The sequence below is a fragment of the Pinus tabuliformis genome, chromosome 9, assembly GCF_031772625.1.
Source record: "Pinus tabuliformis cultivar Carrire ecotype Pingquan chromosome 9, CPIR1, whole genome shotgun sequence".
In the NCBI taxonomy this organism is placed as follows: Eukaryota; Viridiplantae; Streptophyta; class Pinopsida; order Pinales; family Pinaceae; genus Pinus; species Pinus tabuliformis.
In genome coordinates this window covers 805,040,730-805,068,661 of record NC_142307.1, presented here as the reverse complement: position 1 = coordinate 805,068,661, position 27,932 = coordinate 805,040,730, and the positions used below count along the sequence as shown (strand labels likewise).

Genomic DNA, 27,932 nt, shown 5'->3' with positions numbered 1-27,932 from the left:
TAATATCGAGTTAAAGTGAACTATACGTTTAACCTTTAGAAAAGTTGGCTAGTATTTAAAACATCTAAATTTTCATCATAAGCAACCTAAAATGTCCTTATTAGTGGATGTACAATAAGGGTCTTGTTTCGAGTCTAAACTTAACATGGGCCTTCTCCTGTGAAAAAACCCATTTCCATTCCTTTCAAGATATGGTTCATGCCATCGTCTATAGATCTTGAATCTCTAGGTTTGCATCTAAATGTGTTAAAAGGTTTGTTGTATGGGAGTGAGGGTCTTGTTTCGAGTCCATACTTAAGATGGGCCTTCTCCCTTTGAAGCAAAACCCATATCTTTAACCGATTAACTAGATATCTTCAATGAAATAGAAGTAACAAAAAAACTTCAAAAAAAAAACCATCTTCAATGAAATAGAAATAACAAAAAGTCTTCAATAAAAGAGAAACAATAATCCCTTCCCTCACTTAAAGAGGAAATTCTTATAACGTGAGGAAATTCTTACCAACGCACTCTAGAGAGCCGAGGAGCCGAAAACGAAGAGAAATTCTCGGTTAACTTGATTCGAGGAGAAAAATTCTCGTAAAACAAACATGAATTTTCAACCCTCCATTAGTGGAAAAGATTCAACGCCCCCTCCATTAAATTATTCAAAATGCACAGGAAGAGGAAGGAGATTTGGATAACAACGAAGAAGTGTCCAGTATCCAACGGTATCAAGAAGATCGTGCAGCCCTGCACTTTGTGGTTCCAGCGGAATAGGGATTGATTTAGCAGGAAAATCCCACGCTCGGTTGCAACGGCAATGTTAACTATAACAAAATAATCCACATCCATTATCCATTATTCATACTTTATATATAAATATACACCTTTGGCACGCCTAAAACATATATAGAAACTTTCCATCAGCACACATGGCAAAACAGGTTCTTAAGGATCGTCGTTGCCCGAACGTTTATGAGCGCATCAGGTAATGTACCACTCATTTTCTACTATCGTAATATTGTTGCAAATAATTACGTTTCTGAGTGCATCACGTAATATACCACTCATTTCTTCTATGGTAATAATATTGTTGCAAATAATGCTGCGGATCTATTAATAACCCACATTTCAAACCATTCACTGTGATTTATTTTCGGGATAACGAAAACTATTATTTCATTTTCTACTCTGTTGAAATATATATTAAACTGTTTCGTTTGCCTGGTTTATTTCATCAATCCATATTTCACTATATATAGTTTTATGATGTGGGCGGATGACATTACAGAATGAGGTGCTACTTTTGGGAGTAGGAGGGATGATGATCCGAGTTGTAGCCCGGTTTTTAGCTGCGCGCAATGCCCAACCGAAGAACCAGGTTTCTATCGTTGCAAAGAAGGGAACCTTTGCTGCTACGGCCCTGGCTAAAGTGATAATTAAATATTAAATAAATGTGTCTAAACTCATACAACTATCCTTAATAAATGCGGTTCCACTTACACACAGAGGCTTTCAGTACTGGATATATATTGCTGAGATCCGTGTAAGAGGAAACGTGGAAAGATGCCTCGTTTATCACCCTTTGGATTGCCATCTTTGCTATATTTTTCGGTTTGCATGAAGTTTAATATATAACACTATCACTATTACTATTTTTAATAAATAGATGTGCCAAAGTTAAATCGCATCTATAATTTGTGAAGGCAAATTAGCTATATGTTATTGCATTGATTATAAGGGAATATTAAGTACGCGTTTTACTCAAAATTGTGGCAGGTTTTAGGTTTGTTGATCGCATTGTAGAAAGCAAATTGTAACACTTTATATTATCTTTACAAAGATTTTGAGGTATTGGCAGGTGAAATAATATGGTGTACTGTGTGTTTGATAAATATTATAACAAAATATATTATCAATATTTATAAAAGGTTGTAAATCTTTAATATTCTTTATCTGTTATATAGTGAAGTCTATTTCCTAAAACAAGTTATAATTCATATAGGGTTGTAATATTATTTTATTAAATAAATGAAAATATTTAATAAATGTGTTATCGATATTCATAAAAATGTGTATATCTTTTATATATAAATGAAAATATTCCAGCCATATATTATTAATGTTTATAAAAGTGTGCATATCTTTTATATTTTTTTTAATAGTTATGTATTGAAGTTTCTTTAGTAAATTATAATAATTAGGGAGAGTTTTGATAAAGTTTAATATTGTTTTATTAAATAAATGAAAATATTTAAAATACACTAAATGTAAAATAGTGTTTTTTATATTTTTATATTATTAATATTTTTAATTTCAAAATGTTAACTATATCATATTACATATATTATTATTTTTTGCCTAATTTTTTATTTAGATAGAATAAACTATATAGTGACATGTGTATAGTGATATGTATGAAATGATATGGATAACTTCTTATATATATATGAAGTGATATGCATAACTTTCTATATCCTTTTGAGGAATACCTTCCATGATTATTTCATGTTTAAGGACATAGCATAAGAAATAATTATTAAAAAAGTGTAATGGCATGTATATGTCCTTTTCATACAACGTTATTTTTTATTTTTTTATTTTTTTTTTATTAGTTATGTTCATTTTAATGTAGTTTTTTTTCTAGGATTATATTTTTAGAATAAATATAGGTAGACAATTTACTTTTAGAATTTAGTTATTCTTTAGGATAAATTAATTTAGATTCATATTAACTCCAAATCTATTATGCACTAAGAAGAAACAAATTTATTTAGGTCCAAATATTTCCTAATTTTCTTTTTCAATCTAAAAATAATTTTACTTTGAAGGACTTAATATTTCTTGCCACATGATAGATCAAGAGTTAAATCGTATATATGATGATTCTTAATACACCATGTATCAAATCCATGTTAAACATGGAAGAATTTACATCTGTCAATCGTACTAGACAACATACCATTGAAATTATTTAACCACCATGAATTGACTAGGATAAAGTCCCTTGAGATGTAAACCTTTTCCTAAATTTTCTTCCCTCTTTGCACATGATAGATATGGAGTTTATGATGAATATACACTAGTTCTTAATATGTGATTTGTTAACTACATGGTGAGAATGGAAGTAACTACACATATCATATGTAAGGTGATGATGACGAGGACTTTAAGATGGTGAGAGATTACTAGGAATTATTTAGAATTTTACTTTCTTTCTCAAAAAGAATTGAGAGAAGAATTCCAAAATTGTCATAGTTTTCTTGAACTAAAAAATTAGAAATGTTGGTAGTGTGTCAAATCCTTTTAAACTTGAGATCTAATTTTCATCTTCAACAATTTTAGTGTCATAAATGTGGCATATTCTTTCATCTCACTAATGCCCATTTTCATTATAGAGCTCATCAGAATTTATTCTTACTTTAGCAATGTTTATTTTTTTCTTTACATTATTCAATATAGAGGGTTATAATCTTTTGGATTAGGTTTAATCGTCTCCTTGAAATATCTTAATTTACTCTCTCTCTCTCTCTAAGATATCTTAAATATTTTGTTTGTGGTTCATATTGATTTTTTTTTCCTTTTTTTTATTAATGATTTTTTTAAACTCTATTTGTGAGCTCCATATCAAGAATTAAATGAATTACACATCTCCTTTGTAATAGGAAGTAGAAAATACTTATCAATAAAATATGAACTTTTCTATCGTATTTTATGCACTCAGGTGCATAAAGTGCCATCTCTCTCTCTCTCTCTCTCTCTCTCTCTCTCTCTCTCTCTCTCTCTCTCTATATATATATATATATATATATATATATATATATATATATATATATATATATATATATATTACAATGAAATATTTTACGTAACATGGACATTCAAATATTCCATCTATGACCCACATTTAAATATATTTTTCTTATTAATACTTTTTACACCATAAGGAATTCCCTTTGAGAAGAACTTCCATGATGCCCTCCTATCATCACCCTGCTTCATTAGATTATATATTAGACGATGGGAGGATTTTCAACGGTTTGATAGAAGGTAGTTTCAATAATTCATTAGATTGATTGCTTATTGATAACTACCTCGACTATAGGAACCTTAGTTGCAGCGCCTTTGACACTAATAAGCAAACTATTGTTTCTTTAACCTTATTGGGATCTGGAACTTGAAGGTACAAACTGGGAACTAGATCTAAATGGAAGAGATATCGATGTGCAATTGGAGGTTTAGGTTCGACATTTGGAGAGCTAGATATTGATTACTATCTTAAGCAACTATGCAGAAGCATGAGCGCGATAATATATTAGCATTATCACAAATTTGAAGAGGGAGAAGTGTGCACCATTTGTAGGCATCAATTGTAGGGAGCCAACAATAAATTTTTCCATGCACCTAGCACACTTTCCATAGAGATTTGAGTGGAATTTCTCTATGTTGGTAGCCATGACAATGCAGCCAGAGTTGAGGTTCTCAACATCCAGGGAATTGTTGAGGTTCTCTCTGTCTCTGTCTCTGTCTCTGTCTCTGTCTCTCTCTCTCTCTCTCTCTCTGTCTCTGTCTCTGTCTCTCTCTCTCTATCATCTTAAATATTTTTTTTTATGACTCATATTGTTTTTTTTCTTTTTTTTTTTTAACTCTATTTGTGAGCTCCATATCAAGAATTTAATGAATTACGCATCTCCTTTGTAATAGGAAGTAGAAAATACTTATCAAAAAAATATGAACTTTTCTATGGTATTTTATACACTGAGGTGTATAAAGTGCCATATATATATATATATATATATAAATATATATAAATATATATATATATATATATATATATATATATATATATATATATATTTATATTTATATTAATTACAATGAAATATTTTATGTAACATGGATATCCAAATATTCCATATATGACCCACATTTAAATATATTTTTGTTATTAATACATTTTACACCGTAAGGCATTCCCTTGAGATGAACTTCCATGCTGCCCTCCTTTCATCACCATGCTTCATTAGATTATATATTAGATGATGGGAGGATTTTTAGTGGTTTGATCGAAGGTAGTTTCGATAATTCGTTAGATCGATTTCTTATTGATAACTACCTTGACTCTAGGAACCTTAGTTGCAACACCTTTGATACTAAGAAACAAGCTATTGTTTCTTTAACCTTATTAGGATCTGGAACTTAAAGGTAGAAACTGGGAACTAGATCTGAATAAGAAGCGATACTGATGTGCAATTGGAGGTTTAGGTTCAACATTTGGAGAGCTAGATTTGATTACTATCTTAGGTAGCTATGAAGAAGCATGAACACAATAATATGTGAGAATTATCGTAAATTCGAAGAGGGAGAAGTGTGGATCATTTGTAGGCATCAATTGAAGGGATCCAACAAGAAATTTTCTCACACACTTAGCATGCTTCCCATAGAGATTTTAGTGGAATTTTTCTATGTTGGTAGCCATGACAATGCATCCAAAGTTGAGGTTCTCAAGATCCAGTGAATCACCGAGATACTCAATACGATGCCCAAGTGCCAAAATCTATATAAGAATTTCTTCACTTACCACTACCTTAAAGAATAACAAATATTACCTTTCAATGAGGTTGTTGACATTATTGGGAAATGTCGAAATGATCAACTTCAAGTGTTTGTACATTGCATGTGAGGACAGAGTAGGTCTCCTGATATTTTAGTTGCCTATTTGATGCGCTACAAGGGGTGGAGATTCGTAGAAAGATATTAGTGGGTAAAGGAGAGGAGACCAATAATTAATTTGACTCTAGTTGTACTTAAACAATGACAAGATTACGAAATGGAATTTTTTGTAATGAACGCCTCACCAAATCTAGTTTAAAAAACCTCAATCGGTCTAGCATTTAGGTTTGGATTTCTAAATAACACCTAGGTTGTTGTTTCACCTCCAACCTTCTATTAGCTTTCATCAAATCCACATTTCAACCTTGGGGCAACAAATATGCCTAGCTCTGGAGGCTTTACCTTTTCATCTACTAGACAAGATAGTAATTCTTTAGGTACCATGACAGTAACAACAATGGATAATAGCATGGAAAGCACCTGATATTTCCTTTTATGTACATTTAAATTTTGTTTGATATTAATTTGTGCTGGGAGCCTACAGTTTCTTAAGACAGTGGCTCTCTGTTATGCACACAATTTGGGTAGTTTCTTTCATACAAAGGTTGTCAATGTTAATAGGGTTCTAGTAAAAGTTGGTGATTTTGTTGAGAAATGGTAAAAAAGAATTCCAGTTTAATTTTTCCTTGAATTACATTGTGAATTAAAATTGAATTATGTTCTCATAGAAACTTGTAAATAGTTAATTAAGTTTACTTGACTTAATTAACTTAGGAATTTAAAGTCGGAAGTCTTTCTGTAGTCATGTATGTGTGATGCCTAAATTTTAGGGGTATATGATGCGTTTAGTTGAGTTATAGTTAGATAACTCAGTTTGACTGAGTTATGGTTAGTTAGACTAGTTCTAAATATTGGAGGAACTAGTAGAGGTCTACTAGTGAGTTTGTCCACTGGTGCATCCTTAGTGCTACTCCAAATAACTGGAGATTCACTCAAGAGAAAATCATGCATGTCAGTTCAAAGAAAGACCTAGTTGAGACTAGAGTACAGGGACATTGTACTATCAATTGTATGATTTTTCGAGTTGTACAGATCATGCGTGCAATCAGTTATGGACCTAAGTTTGGATTGCACAGTTCTGGAAGGAGGATTTCCCAATTAAATACGGATTGATGCTCTTAGGAATTACGTAAGGAGATAGTCGCTTTGCAAGAGGGAGAATTGGCTAAGTGTTTGCCAAAGTAGGATTATGAGACAGAGAGTTGATTATACTTGTGCAGGGATTGTTCTAGTGAGAACAAGCATTGTATTTTCATCTTAGATTTTTTATTAATGCAATATAGATAGTCAGGATCTTGAGCCGTTTATTTCCCTGAAGAAATATTGTGTTATGTGTTATTGATTATCTTCCACTTGTTGATTATTGTTTTCATCAATCTATTGGTTTCTGCTATTGAAAGTAGAGTAGATTCTTGTCTTGTGTTTTAGAAAATTACATGAGTTGTTGAATCTACAGGAAAATCTACATATTTTTTATAATAAAAAAACCTAAATTTCCATCTTTGAGCTTACTATGTAAGTCATATCAGGAAAATAAAAAAACAAACTTTAGGAAAATGCAAATTAGACTGGAAAACAAATTTCTAAAACCTCAAAAAATAACTTAAAAATAAACAAAAGAATGTACAAATTCTATACCAATAAAGTTTGTGATACTTCATTACTGAATGTGAAGATAATGTGAAAGAATGTGACCCAATTTTCAATAGTTGCATCCCCAAATTTGACCCATGGACCCAGTGATGTACCACATGGTCTAGAACCCTTGCACTCTTAAATAGCACATTGAAAGCCTTTCAATATGATGAATGAAAACAATCATTATCCCCAAATCCTTTCTGACTATAGAACATGAACAAAATCATTGTGTTCAACCATGTGTGGAGATACACCCCAGCCCATCCAAAAATAATTTATCCTTTCTCTATTCATGTCTTTATGAAAAAAATATAGAAAGACGATGACTGTACATTCACTTTTTGGTAGCTTTATATTGAATAACATAACAACAATAGTTACAATGATGACTCGAGTTTTTTTTATACTTTGCAGATATGAATGCATCGAGATTCCATTAGATTCATTTTAACTAAGCACTTTGTCCCCTAGTTCTATACACTATGCTTTGTTTATGCCCTTCTAATGGTGTGAGAAGTGAGGCCCGCGCACACCAAAAATAAAATGGAATCAAGTCAAAAGAATGTGAAAACAAATTGTGATCTCATCTCTTCAATTAAAAACTCCACATAATACAAAATTATGTTGGTAGAAATAAAACTACATTGAGCATGTTAGCTGAGCAAGATAGATGAAAGTGCAAGATTACCTTAAGCTTAACGTGCCTTGGAGGTGAAAGAATCTTGTGGCTCAACTTTGCAACTACACAGAGATGGAAGGAGCTCAAGGAAGAATGTAAAGTCAAGACTTACCAAGATTGCATCTCTGATTAGGTAGAAACAAACAACACTTACTCCTACATTGTACCACCTATAGCAACATTAAGATGGGATCAACATTAGAAGAGAAAGGTTGGCACACAGTTGTCTAGGACAATTAGTGGGAAAATGTTGCAAGGATAACATCACAAATGATGCACCTTAGAGGAAAATTGTTGCATGAAAATGCACAAGTGTTGAACCCCAAAGAAGCCTTTTAGTTAAACATTTCAGGGACTATTGATCAAACCTTGTTTATAGGGGTATCCACCTTTTGCAATGAACTTACCATTTAACTTTTTAAATGAATTCATGTTTCTCATAATTATCTGTTCTATATTTTGCAAGGTAGGCCACCTCAAGCTATAACACCTTTGTCTTATAGATACTTGATCTTGTGATATTATGGAAATTTTAACAAAATATATATCTACTCATCCTATCTATCACATGATGAGCACTAGAAATAATTTGGTGCTACAAAAACTACTTTAAAATATATAAAAATTATGTTTAATGCCATGTTATTTCTCCATTTTTGGAGGAAATTGTACCTAATTTCCAGTAAATCTAGGGAAATTTCTCAAAGGGAAAACTACCTTTACAACCAAATATGTAATAATTTACACTGTGTGGTAAAGTTTTGGTCATGATAGGAATTTACAAGGTAAGTTCCTCAGAAAGAACAACGAATAACACTGCTCAAAAATAGATCATAGATCAATACAATAGTATTCTTGACGTGGTTAAAACCCTAAAAGAGGGAAAGAGTCCACGGCTTGAGCCAATGCAGCCACTTTAGGAAATTTATTAATGTAAAAGAAATAAAATTTACATAATCTTATGTCATTAACAGTCACCTTACAAATGACCCTCTATTCTCTTTAGATAGAGGTCATGAACCAATTGGGTGTGAAGCCACGGATCAAGTGTGTCAATGTTAGTATCTTCATCCCTCCGTCAGTGATTAAACGCTCTTGTTGCATTGCATGTTAGGTGTCTCACCCTATCAGCTGCATTCCATTAGGGTCATGGACCATTTGACGGCAGTGGCTTATTATAAATTTTCCCTCATGTGCTGGCCTATTTTCATTCATTCAGAACTACTGTAGTCAATTTTTGTCTTTAAATTTGTAAAAGTCATTTTTAGGGTTTTAGGTCTCTTTAGGTCTAGGGTTTTTGTCAATAAGGTCTCAAAATGCTCAGTGATGGTCAGCAAGCACATGGGAGGTCGAATAAAGTTCCAGCAACAATAATTTTCATGATCACTCACTCAGTGATTGATTTTTCCTCAAAACCTTGTTTTGAGGAAAAACAGAGTATTTTATGTTTTTATGTATAAATCTGATGTAATTTCAATTTTTTCATATGTAAGAAACTTCAATGGAAACCCTGCTCACCTTACTAAGCTTCAGCAACTCCATCCCCTACAAGGCAAACCAGAAATCAAATCATTCAGTTCATCAAAGGCAAAAATGAAGTAAACTGCCCAAAAATAGAGTTGAAAAAGTAAGTCACAATGCAAACATTATAAAAGTGGGTTTTATGAGTGAAAAATAAAAATCTCTTGTATATAACTCATTGGTCATGTTCAAAGAGCTCATTTGCATTCAAAGGAGAAATATTGAGCAAGAGAAGGTCGTGTTGGAAAAAGGGAGCAAGTTTGAAGCAAAACTGTGCAAGTTCAAGGGCGTGACACATTGGATCATGGGCATGGTGCATAGAGCAGGCACGGTGCATTGGATCATGGGCATGGTGCATAGAGAAGGTGCAGCACATTGGGCAGCCCTCTGCAGTGTAAAAAATGAACTGGTGTGATGCATTGAGATGGCGTCGCACATTGGGCTAAAAAGCCTGAAATCCATTCAAATCTTCCTCCAAAGACTCTCAAATTGCTAAATTCTTAATTGCCCAAGTATGTTAACATCCCTCCATGATGAATGAATGAATTTCTCTTGGTTCTTATGGTGATTTAATGGATAAAAATTAAAACCCTAGCTCCTTGAATTTTTTGTTAAAAAAAACAATTGCATAGGGTTCATGAGTTGTATTTCTTGCTGCTAATTCCACTCCTAGCCATTTCTCACTCCCTCACTCCTTCATTCCCTCAATAATTTTCTCCCTCTCTTTACATTCTCATCTACCCATTCCACATTTCCCATATCCCTAATCAACAAACCCTAAAACCCTAATCCCACTATCCCAAACCCTAGTCAAATATCCCCAAAACCCTAGTTGCCATCCCAAACCCTAAATATCATCCCCTAAACCCTTTCATTCCCTAAAATCCTACAGCTAGCATCAAATCCTCCCCTCACCAGTCCCACTCATCCATGGAGCTCAAAAACATGAAGGCAAAACTAGCAAGCAGCCAAGAGGAGGAAAATCAAATTGACCACACTTGAGCAAGAAATTCAAGATGATCATGAATCTTGGCTTGAGAGAACAAACATGCACCTAGAAAGGATGCTAGATAAGGCAAGTTGTTCCACTTCCTACTTTTTAGTTCTCAGTTTAGATTTTGTTGGAACAGCTCCTAATCTTATGAGCTCGACCCGTAGAGGCTAGGATGAGTTGTTGTTAGAGCATAACAGTGCACAGTGGAAAATAAAAGACAAATACATTATAAAAATCATACACAAATGACACAGTGATTTAACGTGGTTCACCCAACCAATCTGGGCTACGTCCACCAAACAGAGGCATCAGCAATATTATTATTAAATCAGGAGATTACAAATAATTATTTCATTATACTCTCTACTACGATATCCCAATATCTGTACGGGCATATATTTTATAGCTAAGAGAATCCAACCGACTCATAAATCCTCTCACAACAAATATAGGATGCATTAACTCTTTCCCAACAAAATAGAGCTAATTTAGCAACAAATCCAATTGTTGTCACATACATGAGATTTTTCCCAATTTGTTAAAACCAAAAATCTCAACAATCTCCACCTTGACAACAATTAGCCTGCTACCTTGTTTCTTTATTATTTTTATCTTTTCTGCAAGCCAAGAGAAGCCAAACACCAACGTAGCTTCTCTAACAAAACTGGTTTCGTGAACATGTCTGCATAGTTCTCCTTTGTATGCACCTTTTCAAGAGAGACTCCCCTTTCAGTGATAACCTGTCTTACAAAATGGTACTTGATTGGTATTTGCTTTGATTTACTATGGTAGGCTGGATTCTTAGGCAAATGTATTGCACTTTGACTATCACAAAATAACTTGATGTTGTCCTGCAACCTACCAAACTCACCAAAACAAACCTTTCAACCAAATCGCTTCTTTGCAAGCATGAGAAGCAGCAATGTATTCTACTTCAGTAGTGGATAAAGCAACAATGTTCTATAGCTTTGACATCCAGTTAATAGCTCCACCTACAAGAGTAAAGACATACCCTGATGTTGACCTTCTCTTATCCAAATCACCTGCAAAATCGGAATCAACATATCCACAAACAAATTCACTACTTTTATTATAAGTGATACAATAATCACTTGTGCCTCTCAAATACTGAAGCACCCATTTCACTGTTGACCAGTGTTCTTTACCTAGATTTGCCATATACCTGCTGACAACCCCAACTGCATCTGAAATATCTGGTCGAGTACTAACCATCGTATACATCAAACATCCTACTACATTGGCATATGGAATTCGAGACATATATTCCTTTTCTTCATCTGTATTAGGACATAAACTAGAAGAAAGCTTAAAATGGGAAGCTAAAGGGACTGAAACAGGCTTCACATTGTTCATACCAAACCTCAAGAGTATTTTCTCAATATACTTCTGTTGTGATAGCAGCAACTTACCATTGCTCCTGTCTCTGAAAATCTCCATGCCCAAAATCTATCTTTCTGCTCCCAGATCTTTCATATCAAACGTCATTGCCATCTTAGCCTTTAACCAGTTGATTTCCACTATGATTTTGCTTGCTAAAAGCATATCGTCAACATATAACACTAAGATAATGAACATGCCATCATTTAATTGCTTAAAATAAACACAATGATCATATTCACTTCTTATATATTTCTGACTCAACATGAAAGAATCAAACTTCTTGTACCATTACCAAGGCGACTGCTTCAGGCCATACAATGATTTCTTGAGCCTGCAGACAAATTTCTTATTGTGATGCTGAACAAACCCTTCCGATTGTTCCATATAAATTTCCTCATCTAATTCTCCATGTAAAAATGCAGTCTTAACATCTAGTTGCTGCAATTTTAAATCAAGCAAAGTGACTAATGCTAACACAATCTAATTGAAACTATTTTAACAACTGGGTAAAAAATCTCATGAAAGTCAATGCCTGCTTTCTGAGAAAAACCTTTTGCGACTAGCCTCGCTTTGTACCTGTCCTCAGTATCATTCACACCCCGTTTCAACTTGAAAACCCATTTACATCCCACAGTTTTCCTCTCTTTCGGAAGTTCAGCCAGATCGCATGTGCCATTCTTACCTAAGGCCATCATTTCGTCCTTCATGGCTACTTTCCACTTGTCACTTTTCGAACCTTCTACATCTTCCTGATAGCACAAAGGTTCATCATCATTAGTGGTAAATGAAACTGAAGTAACATAATCATCATACCTTTTAGGAGGGTGTTTGATTCTTGTAGACCTCCTTAAGGATGTTTCTGGTGCTTCCACAATTGGCTGACTACCATCTGTAGGAACTTCTTCATTATCAGCATCTGAGACCTACTCATGATCTACATCTGAACCTTGTCCATGATCTGATTCTGAAACCTGTTCATGACTAGTATCTGAACTATGGTAATCATGACTATCATTAGAAGTTCTTTCAAACTGAATGTGCTGAAAAGAAGATACATCATCTTGTTTCAATCTATTATCTACATCTAACTGTACAAGAGAGGATTCATTAAAATTTACATCTCTGTTGATGATGATCTTGTGGGTAGTAGGATCCCACAATCTATATCCCTTTGTTCCATCACCATATCCAACAAAGATATACCTTTTTGTCTTTGGATCTAATTTAGTTTGCTGATGTTTAGGCACTAGAGCATATGCATCACAACCAAACACTGTGAGTTTAGAATAATCACAAGGGTGACCTTTCCATACCTCTTGAGGAATCTTGCAACCTATCGTCGTGGATGGTGATCGATTTATCACATAACAAGCTATAGCCACTGCTTCTGTCCACAATTCCTTCTGCAAACTAGCGTTACTCAGCATACTCCTTTCTCTCTGTAAAAGAGTCCTATTCATGTGTTCAGCAACTCCATTTTGCTGAGGAGTATAAACAGTGGTCTTATGTCTCTCGATCCCTACATCCTTGCAATAGTTTTCAAACTCCTTGGAAGTAAACTCACCACCATTATCAGTTCTTAAACATTTTATAGTTCTACCAGTGATGTTTTCTACCAATGCTCTAAACTGCTTGAAAATTGTAAAAACATCAGACTTCCTTTTCAACATGTAGACCCACACTTTCCTAGAAAAATCATCAATAAATGATAAAAAATATGACGAGCCACCATACGAGGTTGTAGGGGCTAGACCCTAAAAATCTGAATGGATATAATCAAGTATTCCTTTACTAGTACATTTTCCTGTTTTAAACTTTTTCTTACTTTGTTTTCGAAACAGACAATGTTTACAGAAATCTAACTTTCCATACTTTAGATTAGGAAGTAACTTGCGATTAGCCAAAAATTTTAACCCTCTTTTGCACATATGGCCCAACCTTCGATGCCATAAGTGAATGGAACTACTGTCACGTTCAGACACTATAGAAACATGATCTGACCATGTTCTTCCTTCTAACTGAAATAGATTTCCTACCTTCTTAGCTTTCATTACTAGTAAAATACCTTTGTAAATTTTCATTACTCCACCTTCAATTACAGTTTTATATCCATTTGTGTCAAGTGCTCCTAGTGAAATTAGATTTTTCCTTAAATCTGGCACATGTGTTACATCAGTTAACATTTTGGTTGTCCTATCAAACATTCACAGCTGTATACTCCCTATTCCCACAATATTACATGTGACATCATTGCCCATGTACACGACTCCATCATTAATTGATCTATACGTCTTAAACCATTCTCTATGAATACACATGTGGTTTGATGCACCGGAATCTAACAACCAATGTTGATCATGATTTGACAAATTAACTGATAACACTTAATCACTCATACCTGAACCAGATGCCGAACCTATATCTGTCGTGTTTTCTTCCTTCTTCTCTGTCGAAGAATCTTCTTTAGAAGTTTTCTATCGCTTCCAGTATTCCTTCTTCAAATGCCCCGATTTGCCACAAAACCAACACTTTACCTTACTCTTATTCCCTTTCGACTTTGACCGTGAGTCGCTTTGGCTGCTAAAGCGTCATTCTTTAGAACGACCTCTGACTATCATTGCTTCTGATGTAGAGGTATCTAAATTCGACCTTCACCTTGTTTCTTCAGATAATAAAGATGCAACTACATCATCAAACTCAAGGGTTTCTGATGAACTAAGACTTATCGAAGTAACAAAATGATCCCATGACTCGGGCAATGAGCACAATAAAGTAATAGCTTTATCCTCTGATTCAAATTTTACTTCTATACTTTCTAATTGCACCAGGAGAGTATTAAAAATATTCAAATGATTAGTAATCAATGTACCTTCCTTCATTCGCAAACTATACAACCATCACTTTAGGAGAATCCTATTGGTTAAGGATTTTGTCATGTACAGCTTCTCAAGCTTCGTCCACAAACCATCAGTTGTTTTCTTCGACACGATATTAAACAAAACATCATCCGCCAAACACAGCCGAATAACACTCACTGCTCTTTCATCCATCTCGGTCCACTCATCATCTATGATGTTGTAAGGCTGTTTGGACTTTCCCAATGCCTTCGCCAAGCCTTGTTGCACAAGTAGATCGTACATCTTCACCTTCCAGATCTCAAAGTTGTTTTTCCCATTAAACTTCTCGATTTCAAAACGAGCACAACAATCTCCAATTCCAACTCGTTAATCAATCAAATTAATATCTAACAAAAAATTTCCTTCGCCTTCTACTATACTGCCTTTACTTATCAAAAAATTGCCCTACCTATACAGACTGCAAATTATAAATCAAAAACAAATAATAAATTACAGTTTTACCAACACAGTCCTTGGTTGGCGTGCTTAAGGGTTTTTGGCATGTCCTCAACAGTAGACGATCCGCGCCAGAAGCAAAATTGGTTAGAGTATGGAAATTGGCGTGACTAAACCCGTCGGATCCGTGCCAATCGGGATATTGGCACTCTGGAGCGATTATCAAGCTCGGATCCCTGCCAATTGGTGCTCCTATTCCTTAATTACCTACGCCAATCCGTTCACTGCCTAATATTGGTGCGACTGTTTTGCCCAAAACCGCGCCAATCGCCAAATCTCGGAAAAACCTCTACTAGCCGCTCTGTCGCACGCACGCACTCGCTCCTCAACAAGCTCTTATACCAATTGTTAGAGCATAATAGTGCACAGTGGAAAATAAAAGACAAATATAGTATAAAAATCATACACAAATGACACAACGATTTAACATGGTTCACCCAACCAATCTGTGCTACGTCCACCAAACAAAGGCATCGACAATCTTATTATTAAATCAGGAGATTACAAATAATTATTTCCTTATACTCTCTACTACCACATCCCAAAATCTGTACAGGCATATATTTTATAGCTAAGAGAATCCAACTGACTCATAAATCCTCTCACAACAAATATAGGATGCATTAACTCTTTCCAAATAAAATAGATCTAATTTAGCAACAAATCCTATTGTTGTCACATACATGAGATTTTTCCCAATTTGTTAAAACCAAAACTCTCAACAGTCGTTGGTTGCCTATATCTTGTAATTTTTCATTCATTAGCATGGTTGGACTTTTGGGAAAGCTTGGAGCTTCTTTGTATACTCATTTCAGCAGTTTGGCTAAGGAATAAACCAGTGGTTTGCATCACTTTATGGGATTCACGTGGCATCTTTATTTGGTATTATGTTTTCCTCTGTAATTGTAAGTCTACATGTGTTTTATGTATTCCATATCTCTCGTTATTTCATCTTAACTAAAACAAACAAGGATAAAGGTAGAATACATTGAAAGTGCAATGTTCTACCTAGGGTTTGCTTAGTTATCTATGTTTACAGCTATTTGAAAAGGATCCCTGAGTTTTTCATGCCCTTTTCAACTTCTCACCTGTCTAAAAGCTCTCCATATCACTCAAATTCAAGTACCAAATCACTTGCCTACCTTTTCCCATAGATATCTTTGTAAAACTGAGCCTCATTCCCCAGGCCCAAATCTGCCTTTCACGTTATTACCAAAAAAAACATCATCAAATTCAATCAAACACCTTTGTACACATACCTAGCCTAAAATCAGTCATTACATCAGTCATCTCAAGATTTTATTGGCCATCTTTTCTGAGATTGACAAGGAGAGAGCCCTCTACCGACCACGTAGGGCTAGCTACCAGGTTAAGCGTGGTTTGATGTTACCCGATCCTACCTTTCTCAGCCTGAGGTAGATTTAGGCCCTAACAAATTGTTGGTAATATCGAGAAGAGAATGAACTATCAGATCACTTCATGTCTATAACATATCATGGTGGTCAGATTGTAAGTTACAAAAAGTACATAGTAAAGAAACACACTTTACCTAACTTTACACTAGACCAAGTTATACTTAACTATTTCCTATGTGTTAGAATATCCTAACATCCCCCCAAGAAAAACTCGGGATAGGATTGAAGGATGTACAAACATGACATAATAGGAGAAGGAATGAGGCATTACATCCTATCCCCCTTTAGTGACAACTTCCTAAAATCCAACCACAAATCAAAGTTTAGTAAACTTCACCTCCATGAGAGCCTTTTTAAAGATGTCTGCAACTTGATCATCTATTGAACAATATTACACTTCAAAGACACATGGTCATGAACGAGATTTGTGATAAAGTTCATGCGTAGTTCAATGTTTTTGCTATGTTGATGTTGTACTAGGTCTTTTCATAGGTAAATGGTATTTTGAATATCACACCAAAGTGTAGTCAGATGTTTCTATTGAAAACCAAACTCTAACAGGATCTGATGAAGCCACAGGCCTTCCTTACTAGCATTTATGGTGCCACGATACTCTGCTTCTGCTGAAGAAAGAGAAATGGAATTTTTTTCTTGCAAGCCCATGTAATAGGTCCATAACCAAGAGTGAAGACATAACTTGCAGTATACTTTTGATCATCAGAGCCACCATGCCAATCAGAATCACTGAAACCAACCAATAAAGGAGATGCTTCTGCACTATAATGTATACAAAACTGAATCGTACCTCAAACAAAATGAAGTATTCTTTTATTTTCTTTCCAATTACTTTCATGTGTGTTTTGCATAAATCGAGCAGTAAGGCCAACAATAGAAAGGTCAGGACGGGCATGTGTCAAATACCAAATTTTTCCAACAAGTTGATGGGATAAGGTAGCATCAGGTTAAGGGGAAGTATAGGTGACTAAAAGTTTGGCTCCATACTAAAAGGGAGAAGGGGTTGTTTTACCGTATTCCATGTGAAAGTGGCGTAGAATATCACAGACATTCTTGAACTGGGAAAAGGAAATACCTTCTTTGGATTGCAAGACTTGGAGACTAAGAAAATAATGCAAGTGGCCCAAGTCTGTCATTTCGAACTGCTTTTTAAGGCTAGAATTCACATGGTTTATAAGGTTGGGATCACTACCAATAAGGATAAGATCATCAACATAAAGAACAAGAATGATAAGAGACTTACCCACTTTCTTGGTGTAGAGAGTATTGTTAGAATGACACCTAGGAAAGTGAGTATCCAAAACAAAGCTATCCATTTTGGCATACCAAGCCCAGGGGGCTTCCTTCAGACCATAAAGGGATTTCTTAAGCTAAAATACAAGGCTGGAGTCTATCTGTATAAAGCTAGGAGTTTATTCCATATAGATTTCTTCATTCAATTCCCCATGCAGGAAGGCAGATTTAGCATCCATCTGATGGAATTCATATTTTAAAGAGACAACAAGTTAAAGAACAAGGCGGATAGAGTTCATTTTGGAAACAAGGTAGAAGGTTTCAGTATAGTCAATGCCTTCAACTTGTGAAAAACCCTTAGCAACAAGACGAGCTTTATGTTTATGAAATTTTCCATCTGGTTCAAACTTGGTTCTGTAAACCCATTTTCATTTAAAAAATTTCCATCCCTTTGGAGGAGGAATAAGGTCCCATGTATCATTTTCCAATAGTGAACAATATTCTTCATTCATAGTTGTGTCCTAATCAATATGGCCTCAATCTTCTGCAGAGGTGTCAGGATCATAATTCGTTGAATCTTGAGCCAGTAAATAAGAGGCTATATCAAACTAAGAAAGTGTATGACGTTGATCTATAGGATCACCTTCAAGAGCACCTGTTGCATCTTGAGTAGCGCAGACCCATTTTGGAAGCTGAGGAGCTGAAGGAGGAGGAGGATTTTCATCCTTAATGTCATCATCTGAAGAAGAAACATTTTCAGAAGTAGAAGGGATAGAGAGAGGTGGCATATCCATCGAACTAGGCTCGTAGGCCGATATATTTTCAGAAAACTTTACATCTCTTCTAATGGTAACATTTTTGGATTTAGGTGGAAGAATTCTATATCCTATCTTCAGAATATCCAACAAAAATGCATTTTTCACTCTTAGTTTCTAAGGCCTTATGTTTCTCAATTGGAATATGGGCCAATTCTTCACTTCCAAAAACACGAAAGTGACTTACATATGGTTTAATTCAACTCCATGCTTCATCTGGAGTGATATTCTTTAAAACCTTAGTAGGAGTGTCATTTAATATGTAGGTGCAATTCTTCCTTTCAAATACACCATTTTGTTGTGGAGTATATGGAATAGTATGTTGCAATTGAATTCCATGCTCAGTGCAAAAGTTGATGAATTTGTTGTTAACATATTCTCCAACATTATCAGATCTTAGCTTAAGAATTTGATGTCTAGATTATGTCTCAACAAAGGCCTTAAAGGCCAAGAACATGCTAAAGACTTCATTCTTGAGCTTTAAGAAGTATACCCAAGTGCGTCTGGAGAAGTCGTCAATGAAAGTTAAGAAATACTTGTAATGCGAGAATGAAACAACTGGAAGTGGACCACATAAATCACTATGGACAAGTTATAAAGGGGATGAGGTGTGTCAAGAGGCACATTTTTCAAAACAATCCCGATGATTTTTTCTGAGTACACATCCAGAACAAGATACCATAGGAAGACCTGTCACCATATTTTATTTACATAGATTTTGAAGGGAGCGATAGTTTAAGTTACCAAATCGTTCATGCCAAAGTTTGCTCACTTCATCATTATGACCAAAACTACTGAGGGAAGAGTTGATGACACAAATTTGTTAAAATTATACAACCTTATATAATCATCAACAAATCCCAATAGCTAAAATCTATTTAGGATCTCTTAGGTCTTTAATTACAACATCATTAGGTGAAAAATCAATGGATTTACCTTCACGTGAATGAGTGATCTGATATACAAATAGAAGATTGCAAGATAATGTAGGAACACATAATACATCATTAAATTGGTCATTGTCTAGAAGAATAGTTCCAATCCCTACAACACTAAAAGATCTGTCATCGCCAACATATATATCTTTGGTTATCACATAAAGAACAAAACATGGCTTTGTTTTTGGACATGTGATAGGAAGCTCTAGAATCAATGAGCCACTATTGAGAATGAGAAGAAGAAGATACATTTAGCGCATAACTAGACCGAGATGCTTAACAACCACATGCAAAAAGTGTTATTCACGAAGATGATGTTGAAGTTGAAGAGTGCTCCAAATGGATATTATGCTTCTTCATTGTTGCTTCCAAGGATTCTATCTTCTTAAAGAATTTGGATTTTAAGTGGCCATCTCGATTACAAAAGTTGCAATGTCTATCAATATTCTTCCTTTTGTTTTTATTTTCCTTATCATTTTATTGAATTTATTTTTCTTTTTGAGACTGAAATTGCTTAGTTCCCCTGTTTGGTTTAGGACCATTCTTTTTAGGATACTGATTCTTAGGATTCTTTGAATTTGTTTGTTGTTGGGTTTCTAAGGCTTTCTTAGAAGAGTTTCCAATATTAAGAAGACCAAGATATAAGAGTTTTTCTTGTTCTCTTATTAAAGAATCACAGAAGGCATCAAAAGAGGGGGACTTGTAGGCTTGTCCTTGAGAAATAAATGCTTCTCTAGTATAATGGAAGGTGGAAAAAAACACATAGTAGGTTGGTCCTAGCTTTGTAAGAATGGAATGGACAAGGCTACCATATTCTTTCTTAACCTTAACACCTTCCAAGAGAAGTCTAAGGGTCTTGAACTTGGAAAAAAATTATTGGGGTCCAATGTAAGCAACTCATTTTTTATTTGATGGGCTCTACTTTCATTTTTAATTCCAGAAACTTTATTGAGTTGTTTCATTCTTTCATCATGGGTATCAAGTTCTGTGATATGGAATATAAGGTTTGGAGAAATAGACATCCCTATCAACCCACATGCTTGATCTTTCTTATTTTCCCATTTTGTTACCTTATCTTCATCTTTAGGTTTAGACTTTTGGCCTGAGGCTATTCTATAAACACCTTTATTGCTAAGAAAATCCACAATGTAGGACAACAATTGGAAGTAGTTAGTGATGTCAACTATAACTTGGCATGGAATTTCCATTTTAATAGAAAGTAAAGATTTATATTCTTAAACTAAGTGTTCCAATGGAAAGATCTCGAAAAATTAGGCCAATTAAAGAAAAACGGCTCTGGAAATGGCTTCCAGATGAAGAAGTAATGACTTGTTGAAGAAACATTGTTGAAGATGCCGACGAAGTACGTGTATATTTGGAAGTGAATGATAATGTTATATTTAAAAAGATAACCCCCCCCCCCCCCCCCACTTTCCAAACTTAATCTAATTAGCTCACTTTAAAAAAAAATTAGTTATTGTGAATTTTATAAATAAGTGAAAGTGACTTTTACAATGGTTCTTGGTGGCCGGGGTGAAGGCGTAAGAGAAAAACGTTCAAAATCGAAAACTATTTCTTCCAATTCTGGCAGAATTTCTTGTTGGATTTCCCTTGGAGTCTCGGTCATTTACCTCGAGAGTTAGATACTTTGCTAAATTAGCATAACCACTAATTTAGCGGAAATCTCCAAATGCCTTGAAAACCCTCTAAAAATCGCATATCATAATCGTAAGCCCACCTGACATGGTTCCTTTACTTGTTAACGTTGCGAGGAAATATTTATCAGCGCGCTTCGTATCGCATGTCGGATTTCGCAACTCCGTTAGGCCAGGCTCCCTTCACTTATAACGGATGCGGTGCAAGATCCATCCAACAGTTAGCATTCATCAGAGATCTGACGATCACTATGTTATCGCACAAATATCTGTGTGACGTTACCGCCTCATAGAGAAGATAGTTTTATAAACCTCACTTTATAAAATTTTAGGTCTAGATTTGAGATCAACACCCGATGACAGAAGTTTTGATATCTACGACTCATGGGACTTCGATTAACACAAGGTTTAATAACAAGCTAAACCCCCGCTATTGACTGTGGCACATTATGTTGAAAATGGAATCAATGGTGAATAATGAGTGCGGGACTTTAGTAAAAGATCAAGAATTCATGCACTTCTAACCTACAGTTGCTAATACATGGTAAAGAAAGATTAAATGTGATCACACAGAACACTAGAACTCTAAGTTTTAAGCCAAAATGGAAATTCAAAAATACACAGAGACACTGCATAGGGATGCGACTCCTTCGGGATTGACCAATTTCACACCAAAATACACAAAGTTATGTTTTCTACAAATTAACCATATATAGCCAAACAAGACGAATCAGTCAAAATCCCTTTATAGTTTCCGAACCTTACATAAGTACTACTTCATTTAACAACTAGACCCTAAATCATAGGATCAAACTGACTAATCCTATCTATTCTACATGAGATTCTGCTCGATAATCTCTACCACATCTAACTAATTTAATTTATTACATGATAATCCAGATCCTAGATTTTAGCTCAAATCCTAACTAGAAAGCTTTATAAATTGACAGCTAAAGGACCCCACTCATTTGCTTCTAAACTTTTTTTGTATTTTTTTGGAATAATACGAAGCCTTTTGTCTTAAAGCCTCATGCTCCTACATCAGGCTCCTGAGGAAAAAATTCTTCATCGGCTCCTGTCGATGAGATCTTCTACAGAATTGCCTAATTTTTGTCGCATGGAATCTATCACCTAGGTAGCATCATCAATCGGTTGACCTTTCCACTTGACCAAAAACTGAAAATACTCTTGTCTCCTTGTCTTTTTCAACAACTTCTTTTCTAGAATCCTTTCTGGCTCCAATTCCTTTGTTGTAGGTAACTATTTTACCCAATCAATTTCTTGTTTCTCTTGGTCTTCCGCTATGTCATCTACATTTTCACCTTCATACCTGTTCAAATCAGCAACATTGAAAATTGGAGATATTCCAATATCAGGGCGTAATTCAATTTCATATGCATTTGCAGAAACTTTCCTCAATATTCTACATGGTCTAATTTTCCTTAACTTTAATTTTTTATTCTCTCCTTTTGAAAATCTTTCCTTCCTCAGGTGTGCTAAAACCAAATCTCCAACTTCAAAGTTAACTTCTCTCCTTCTCAAGTCTGCTCTTCTCTTGTACTTTGTGCTGTTGTCTTGTAACTATTGTTTTACGTTTTCATGTATTGCTTTCATTTCTGAAGCAAAATCTTCCCCTTCAGCACTTCTAATCTCAGTTTTTCCTAGATTTCTTAGTTCACACATTCCTCTTGAGTGCATTCCTTAAACTATATGGAATGGACTATGCCATGCACTCCTGTTAGGAGAGTCATTATATGCATATTCAGCCTATGTCAATACTTGATCCCATTGTTTTGGATCTTCACCTATAAGATTTCTCAGAAGATTACCCAAGCTTCTATTTACAACTTCAGTCTGTCCATCCATATGAGGATGATAAGAAAAACTAAAACTCAGTTTAGTTCCAAGGTTCTTCCACAATGTCCTTCCAAAATGTCCAATAAATTTAGAGTCTCTATTTGAAACAATACTCTTAGGTAACCCATGCAATCTTATAATCTCTTTAAAAAAAAAATTAGCAATGTTAGTAGCATCACTGGTTTTATCACATCGAATAAAATGTGCCATTTTTTAAAATATATCAACCACAACATAAATTGAATCATTTCCTCTATGAGTCTTTGGTAAGCCCAAAACAAAATCCATGCTTACCATATCCCAAGGTCTGTTTGGAATAGGTAATGAAACATACAACCCTGTATTTTGGCTTCTTTGTTTTGCATACTGACAGAATTTACAATTTTTCACGTACTTCTCCACTTCATTCCTCATTTTCGGCCAGAAATAAAATATGTTGAACTACTCATAAGTCTTGTATGCAACAAAATGTCCTGCAAGTCCACCACTATGTTTCTCCTTGATTAAATTTTCCCTCATAGAAAAATTTGGTATGCACAATTGATTTCTTTTAAACAACAACCCATATTGCAAGAAATAATCAGGCCACTTACTTCTCTCTAACAAAACAATATTTGTACAAGCTTCAAATATCTCTTTAAAATCTAAGTCCTTTTCATACAATTCCTTAAGAAAATCAAACCCCAACACTTGAATTTTACTTTCTTGAAGTAGTATGTTTCTTCTAATTAAGGCATCTGCTACTTTATTTGATTGGCCATTTATATGCTTCAAGACAAATATAAAACATTGAAGATACTCTACCCATTTGGTGTGTTTCTCATTAAGCTTTTGTTGTTGCATAATGTACTACAATGCACAGTTGTCTGAATAAAGTATGAAATCTTTAGACATAAGGCAATGTCTCCACTTCTTCAATGACTACACAACTGCATAAAATTCCTTATCATAAGAAGTATATTTCTTCTTTGATTCATTCAGTTTCTCACTGAAATAAACTACAGGTCTATCCTCCTAACTTAAAACAGCTCCAATGGCTTCTCCACTGGCATCACACTTCACTTGAAAAGGTTTATTAAAATCAGGAAAAAGAAAAATAGGTTTTTCAGTGATCTTCCTTTTCAACAACTGGAAGTTCCTTTCTACTTCAGTGGTCCATTTAAATGGCTGTTTATCTTTCTTTATAATGTCGATAATAGAAGCATTGATCTTACTAAAGTTCCTTATGAATTTTCTATGAAAACTAGCAAGACCATGAAAACATTTTACCTCAAAAACACTTTTTGGTGAAGGCCACTCTACGATTGCCTTGATATTCCTTAGATCCATCTTTCCATCAGCGGATCCATCTTTAAATTTAACAGTAACTTCTCTTGAAGAAATCTTTGAAGAAATAATTCAGATGTCTCATGTGTTCCTCCTTATACGTACTATAAACTAATATGTCATACAGATATACTATTACAAATTTACCAATAAACTCCTTCAAAACTTCGTTCATAAGCCTCATGAATGTACTAGGTGAATTTGACAACCCAAAAGGAATTACCATCCATTTATACAATGCTCCATTTGTTTTAAAATCATTTTTCCATTCATCCCCTTCTCTAATCGTTATTTGATGATACCCACTATTTAAATATAGCTTTGTAAAATATCTTGCTTCATCCAAACAATCCATCAAATCATCAATTCTAGGTAAAGGGAATCTGTACTTGATGGTTATTTTATTGATTTCTCTTGAATCAATGCACATTCTCTAGCCTCCATCTTTCTTTGGGCTCAACACTGTTGGCACTACACAAGGACTCAAACTCTCTCTAATTAGTCCTTTATCTAACAGTTCCTGAACCTATTTTCCAATTTCTTAATTCTTTGTGTGAGTCATGCTGTAAGGTGCTTTATTAGGTAGATTTTCTCCTGGAATCAAATCTATGTGATGACTAATTTTTCTAATGGGTGGTAACTCATTAGACAAATCATCTACAATAATATCACAATAGTTGTCCAGCATCTCTTGTATTTTAATTGGTAAATTAGAAACTTTAGTAGAAGTAATTATTACCTTTGGCTTGCAAATGAATGCAAAAATCACCTTATTCTCTTCAATCTGCTGCAAGTATTCTTTTCCACTTAGCAATAGTGTCTTCGGATCAGACTTTCTTCATGCATCCTCTTCTTCCATAGGCAACAATGTATGATTGACACCATATTTACGAAATTTGTATGTGTTTCTTTTTCCATCATGCATAGCTCCTCTATCATATTGACAAGGTCTTCGAAGCAATATCTGACATACATCCATAGGCATCGCATCACACCAAATTTTAGCTTTATACTTGCCCAACTACAACTCCACTTCAAATTGTTCATTCACTAACAACTGATGTCCCTTTTGTAGCCATGACACCTTGTAAGGTCCTGGATGTTTCATTGTCTTCAATTTCAACTTCTCCACCACTTCTGTAGAGACCAAATTATCAGTGTTTCCACTATCAATTATCATCTAACAGCATTTTTCTTCAACCTTGCACACAGTCTTGGACAAAGCCTTCCTTTGTGCTAGTTCAACAACGTCCTTTGCTGGCTTTAGCAATACCTTGTTAAATACCAAAGATTCTCCTCTCTCTGGTATATTTTATCCTACTGTCACCGTTGCTACTTCCTCTTTAGTCTGAGCAACAATTGCATTTCTTTAAGGTGTCCCTACATTTTCTAGGCACTAATATGCTATGTGTCCCAACTTGTTAGATCTGTAACATCTAACTTCTCTTCCTCTGCCTCTGCCTCCGCTTCCTCTGGAAAACTCCCTCTGCCACTTGCATCACCTCCTGTGAGTGTATGCTAACTTGATCTGCTGCTAACTCCATCTCTAGGTGTTGTAGACCTTCCTCTACCACCTTGACTTCCCCTTCCTCAGAAACTACCTCTATTTCTGGCAGAATGCTTCCTCATGAGTTTTTCTTCAGCCTTCAGTACCATCTGATAAGCCTATTATACTATTTTAAGAGACAATACACTTATCTCATATTGAATGTCCATTCTAAGACCATTCACACATATTACCACCTTCTCATCTGTATCTTGAATTTGTCCAGCTCTTATGCTCATCTTGTAGAACTCCTCTGTGTATTCTTTCATTGTTAAAGCCATTTGTCTAAGATTCTACATTTGTCTAAATAAGGACTATTGATAGTTACTTGGCAAAAACTTACTCTTCAACTTTTCAACCATTCTGTTCCAATTTTTAATTGGTTGTTTACTAAATCTCTTCCTTTCTACCTGCAATCCATCCCACCAAAGTGTTGCATGTCCTTTCAACTTTGTGACAAAAAAATTCACCTTATTTTCATCCTATGTTTCTTCATAATCCAATAATTTATCCATGTCATTAATCCAGTCTATCGACTCCTCAAGATTTAATCCTCATGCATAAATTGAAACCTCAGTTCTGGGTCTAGATGTGTATCTCAACATTGAATTAAATAATATCATCTCAAGAGTAACTTCTGCAGGTTCCTCCTCTTCTGTAGCTTCATCTTCAAGATCACTGACATATCCAGCATTTGCATCACTCCCTGTTTCCATTGCTTCTAGTCTAGCTTGCATATGTTGCATAGCTTCCACCACTTCAACATTTGCAACTGGTCTTCCTCTCCTACCATGTCCTCTTCCAACTCTGAAAACCATGTTAGATTTCTTTCCATGATCCTAGAGATCATGCTTAGTGTCTTTAAGCTACTTTGATACCACTAATGGTGGCTGGGGTGCAGCCATAAGAGACAAACATTCAAAACCGGAAACTATTTCTTCCAATTCTAGCAGAATTTCTTCTTAGATATCCCTCAGAGTCTCAGTCATTTACCTCTAGAGTTAGATACTCCTCTAAATCAGTAGAACCACTAATTTAGCCGGAATTGCCAAATACATTTCAAAGTCTCTAAACATCGCATATTGTAATTGCAAGCCCACCGGGCATGGTTCCTTTACTTGTTAAAGTTGTGATGTTATATTTATCGGCACACTCCATATTGCATGTTGCATTTCACAACTCCACCAGGCCAGGTCCCTTCACTTATGACCGATGCGATGTGAGATCCATCCAATGGTCAGCATTCATCAGTGATCTAATGGTCACTATGTTATTGCACAAAGATTACGTGACATTACCGCCTCACGGAGCCGATAGGTTTATAAACCTCACTTTATAAAAGTTCAGGTCGGGATTTGATATTAATGCCCGATGACAGAGTTTTTCATATCTATGACCCACGGGACTTCGATTAACACAAGGTTTAATAACATGAAAACCCCCGCTATTGACTGTGGAATATTATGGTGTAAATAGAATCAACAATCAAGAATGAGTGTGGGACTTTAGTCCTACATCAAGAATACATGCACTTCTAATCCCGCAGTCTCTAATACATTGTAAAGAAAGATTAAAGGCGATCACATAGAACAATAGAACTCTGTGTTTTAAGCCAAAATGAAAATTCAAAAATACATAGACACATTGCGGAGGGATGTGACACCTCCAGGATTGACCAATTTCACACCAAAAATACATAGAGTTATGTTTTCTGCAACTTAACCATATATAGCCAAACAAGTTGAATCAGTCAAAATCCATTTACAATGATTCGGAACATACATAAGTACTGGTTCATTTAACAACTAGACCCTAAATCAAAGGATCAAACTGACTAATCCTATCTATTATGCATGAGATTTTGCTCGAGAATCTCCACTACATCTAACTA

The 27,932-nt window shown here is 34.9% G+C and overlaps 1 pseudogene; it reads left to right on the top strand.

The window, feature by feature from the left end:
• The first annotated feature begins 1,261 nt into the window (after window positions 1-1,261).
• LOC149151211 (protein-tyrosine-phosphatase IBR5 pseudogene) lies at window positions 1,262-6,079 on the top strand (annotated as a pseudogene).
• Window positions 6,080-27,932: the final 21,853 nt, after the last annotated feature.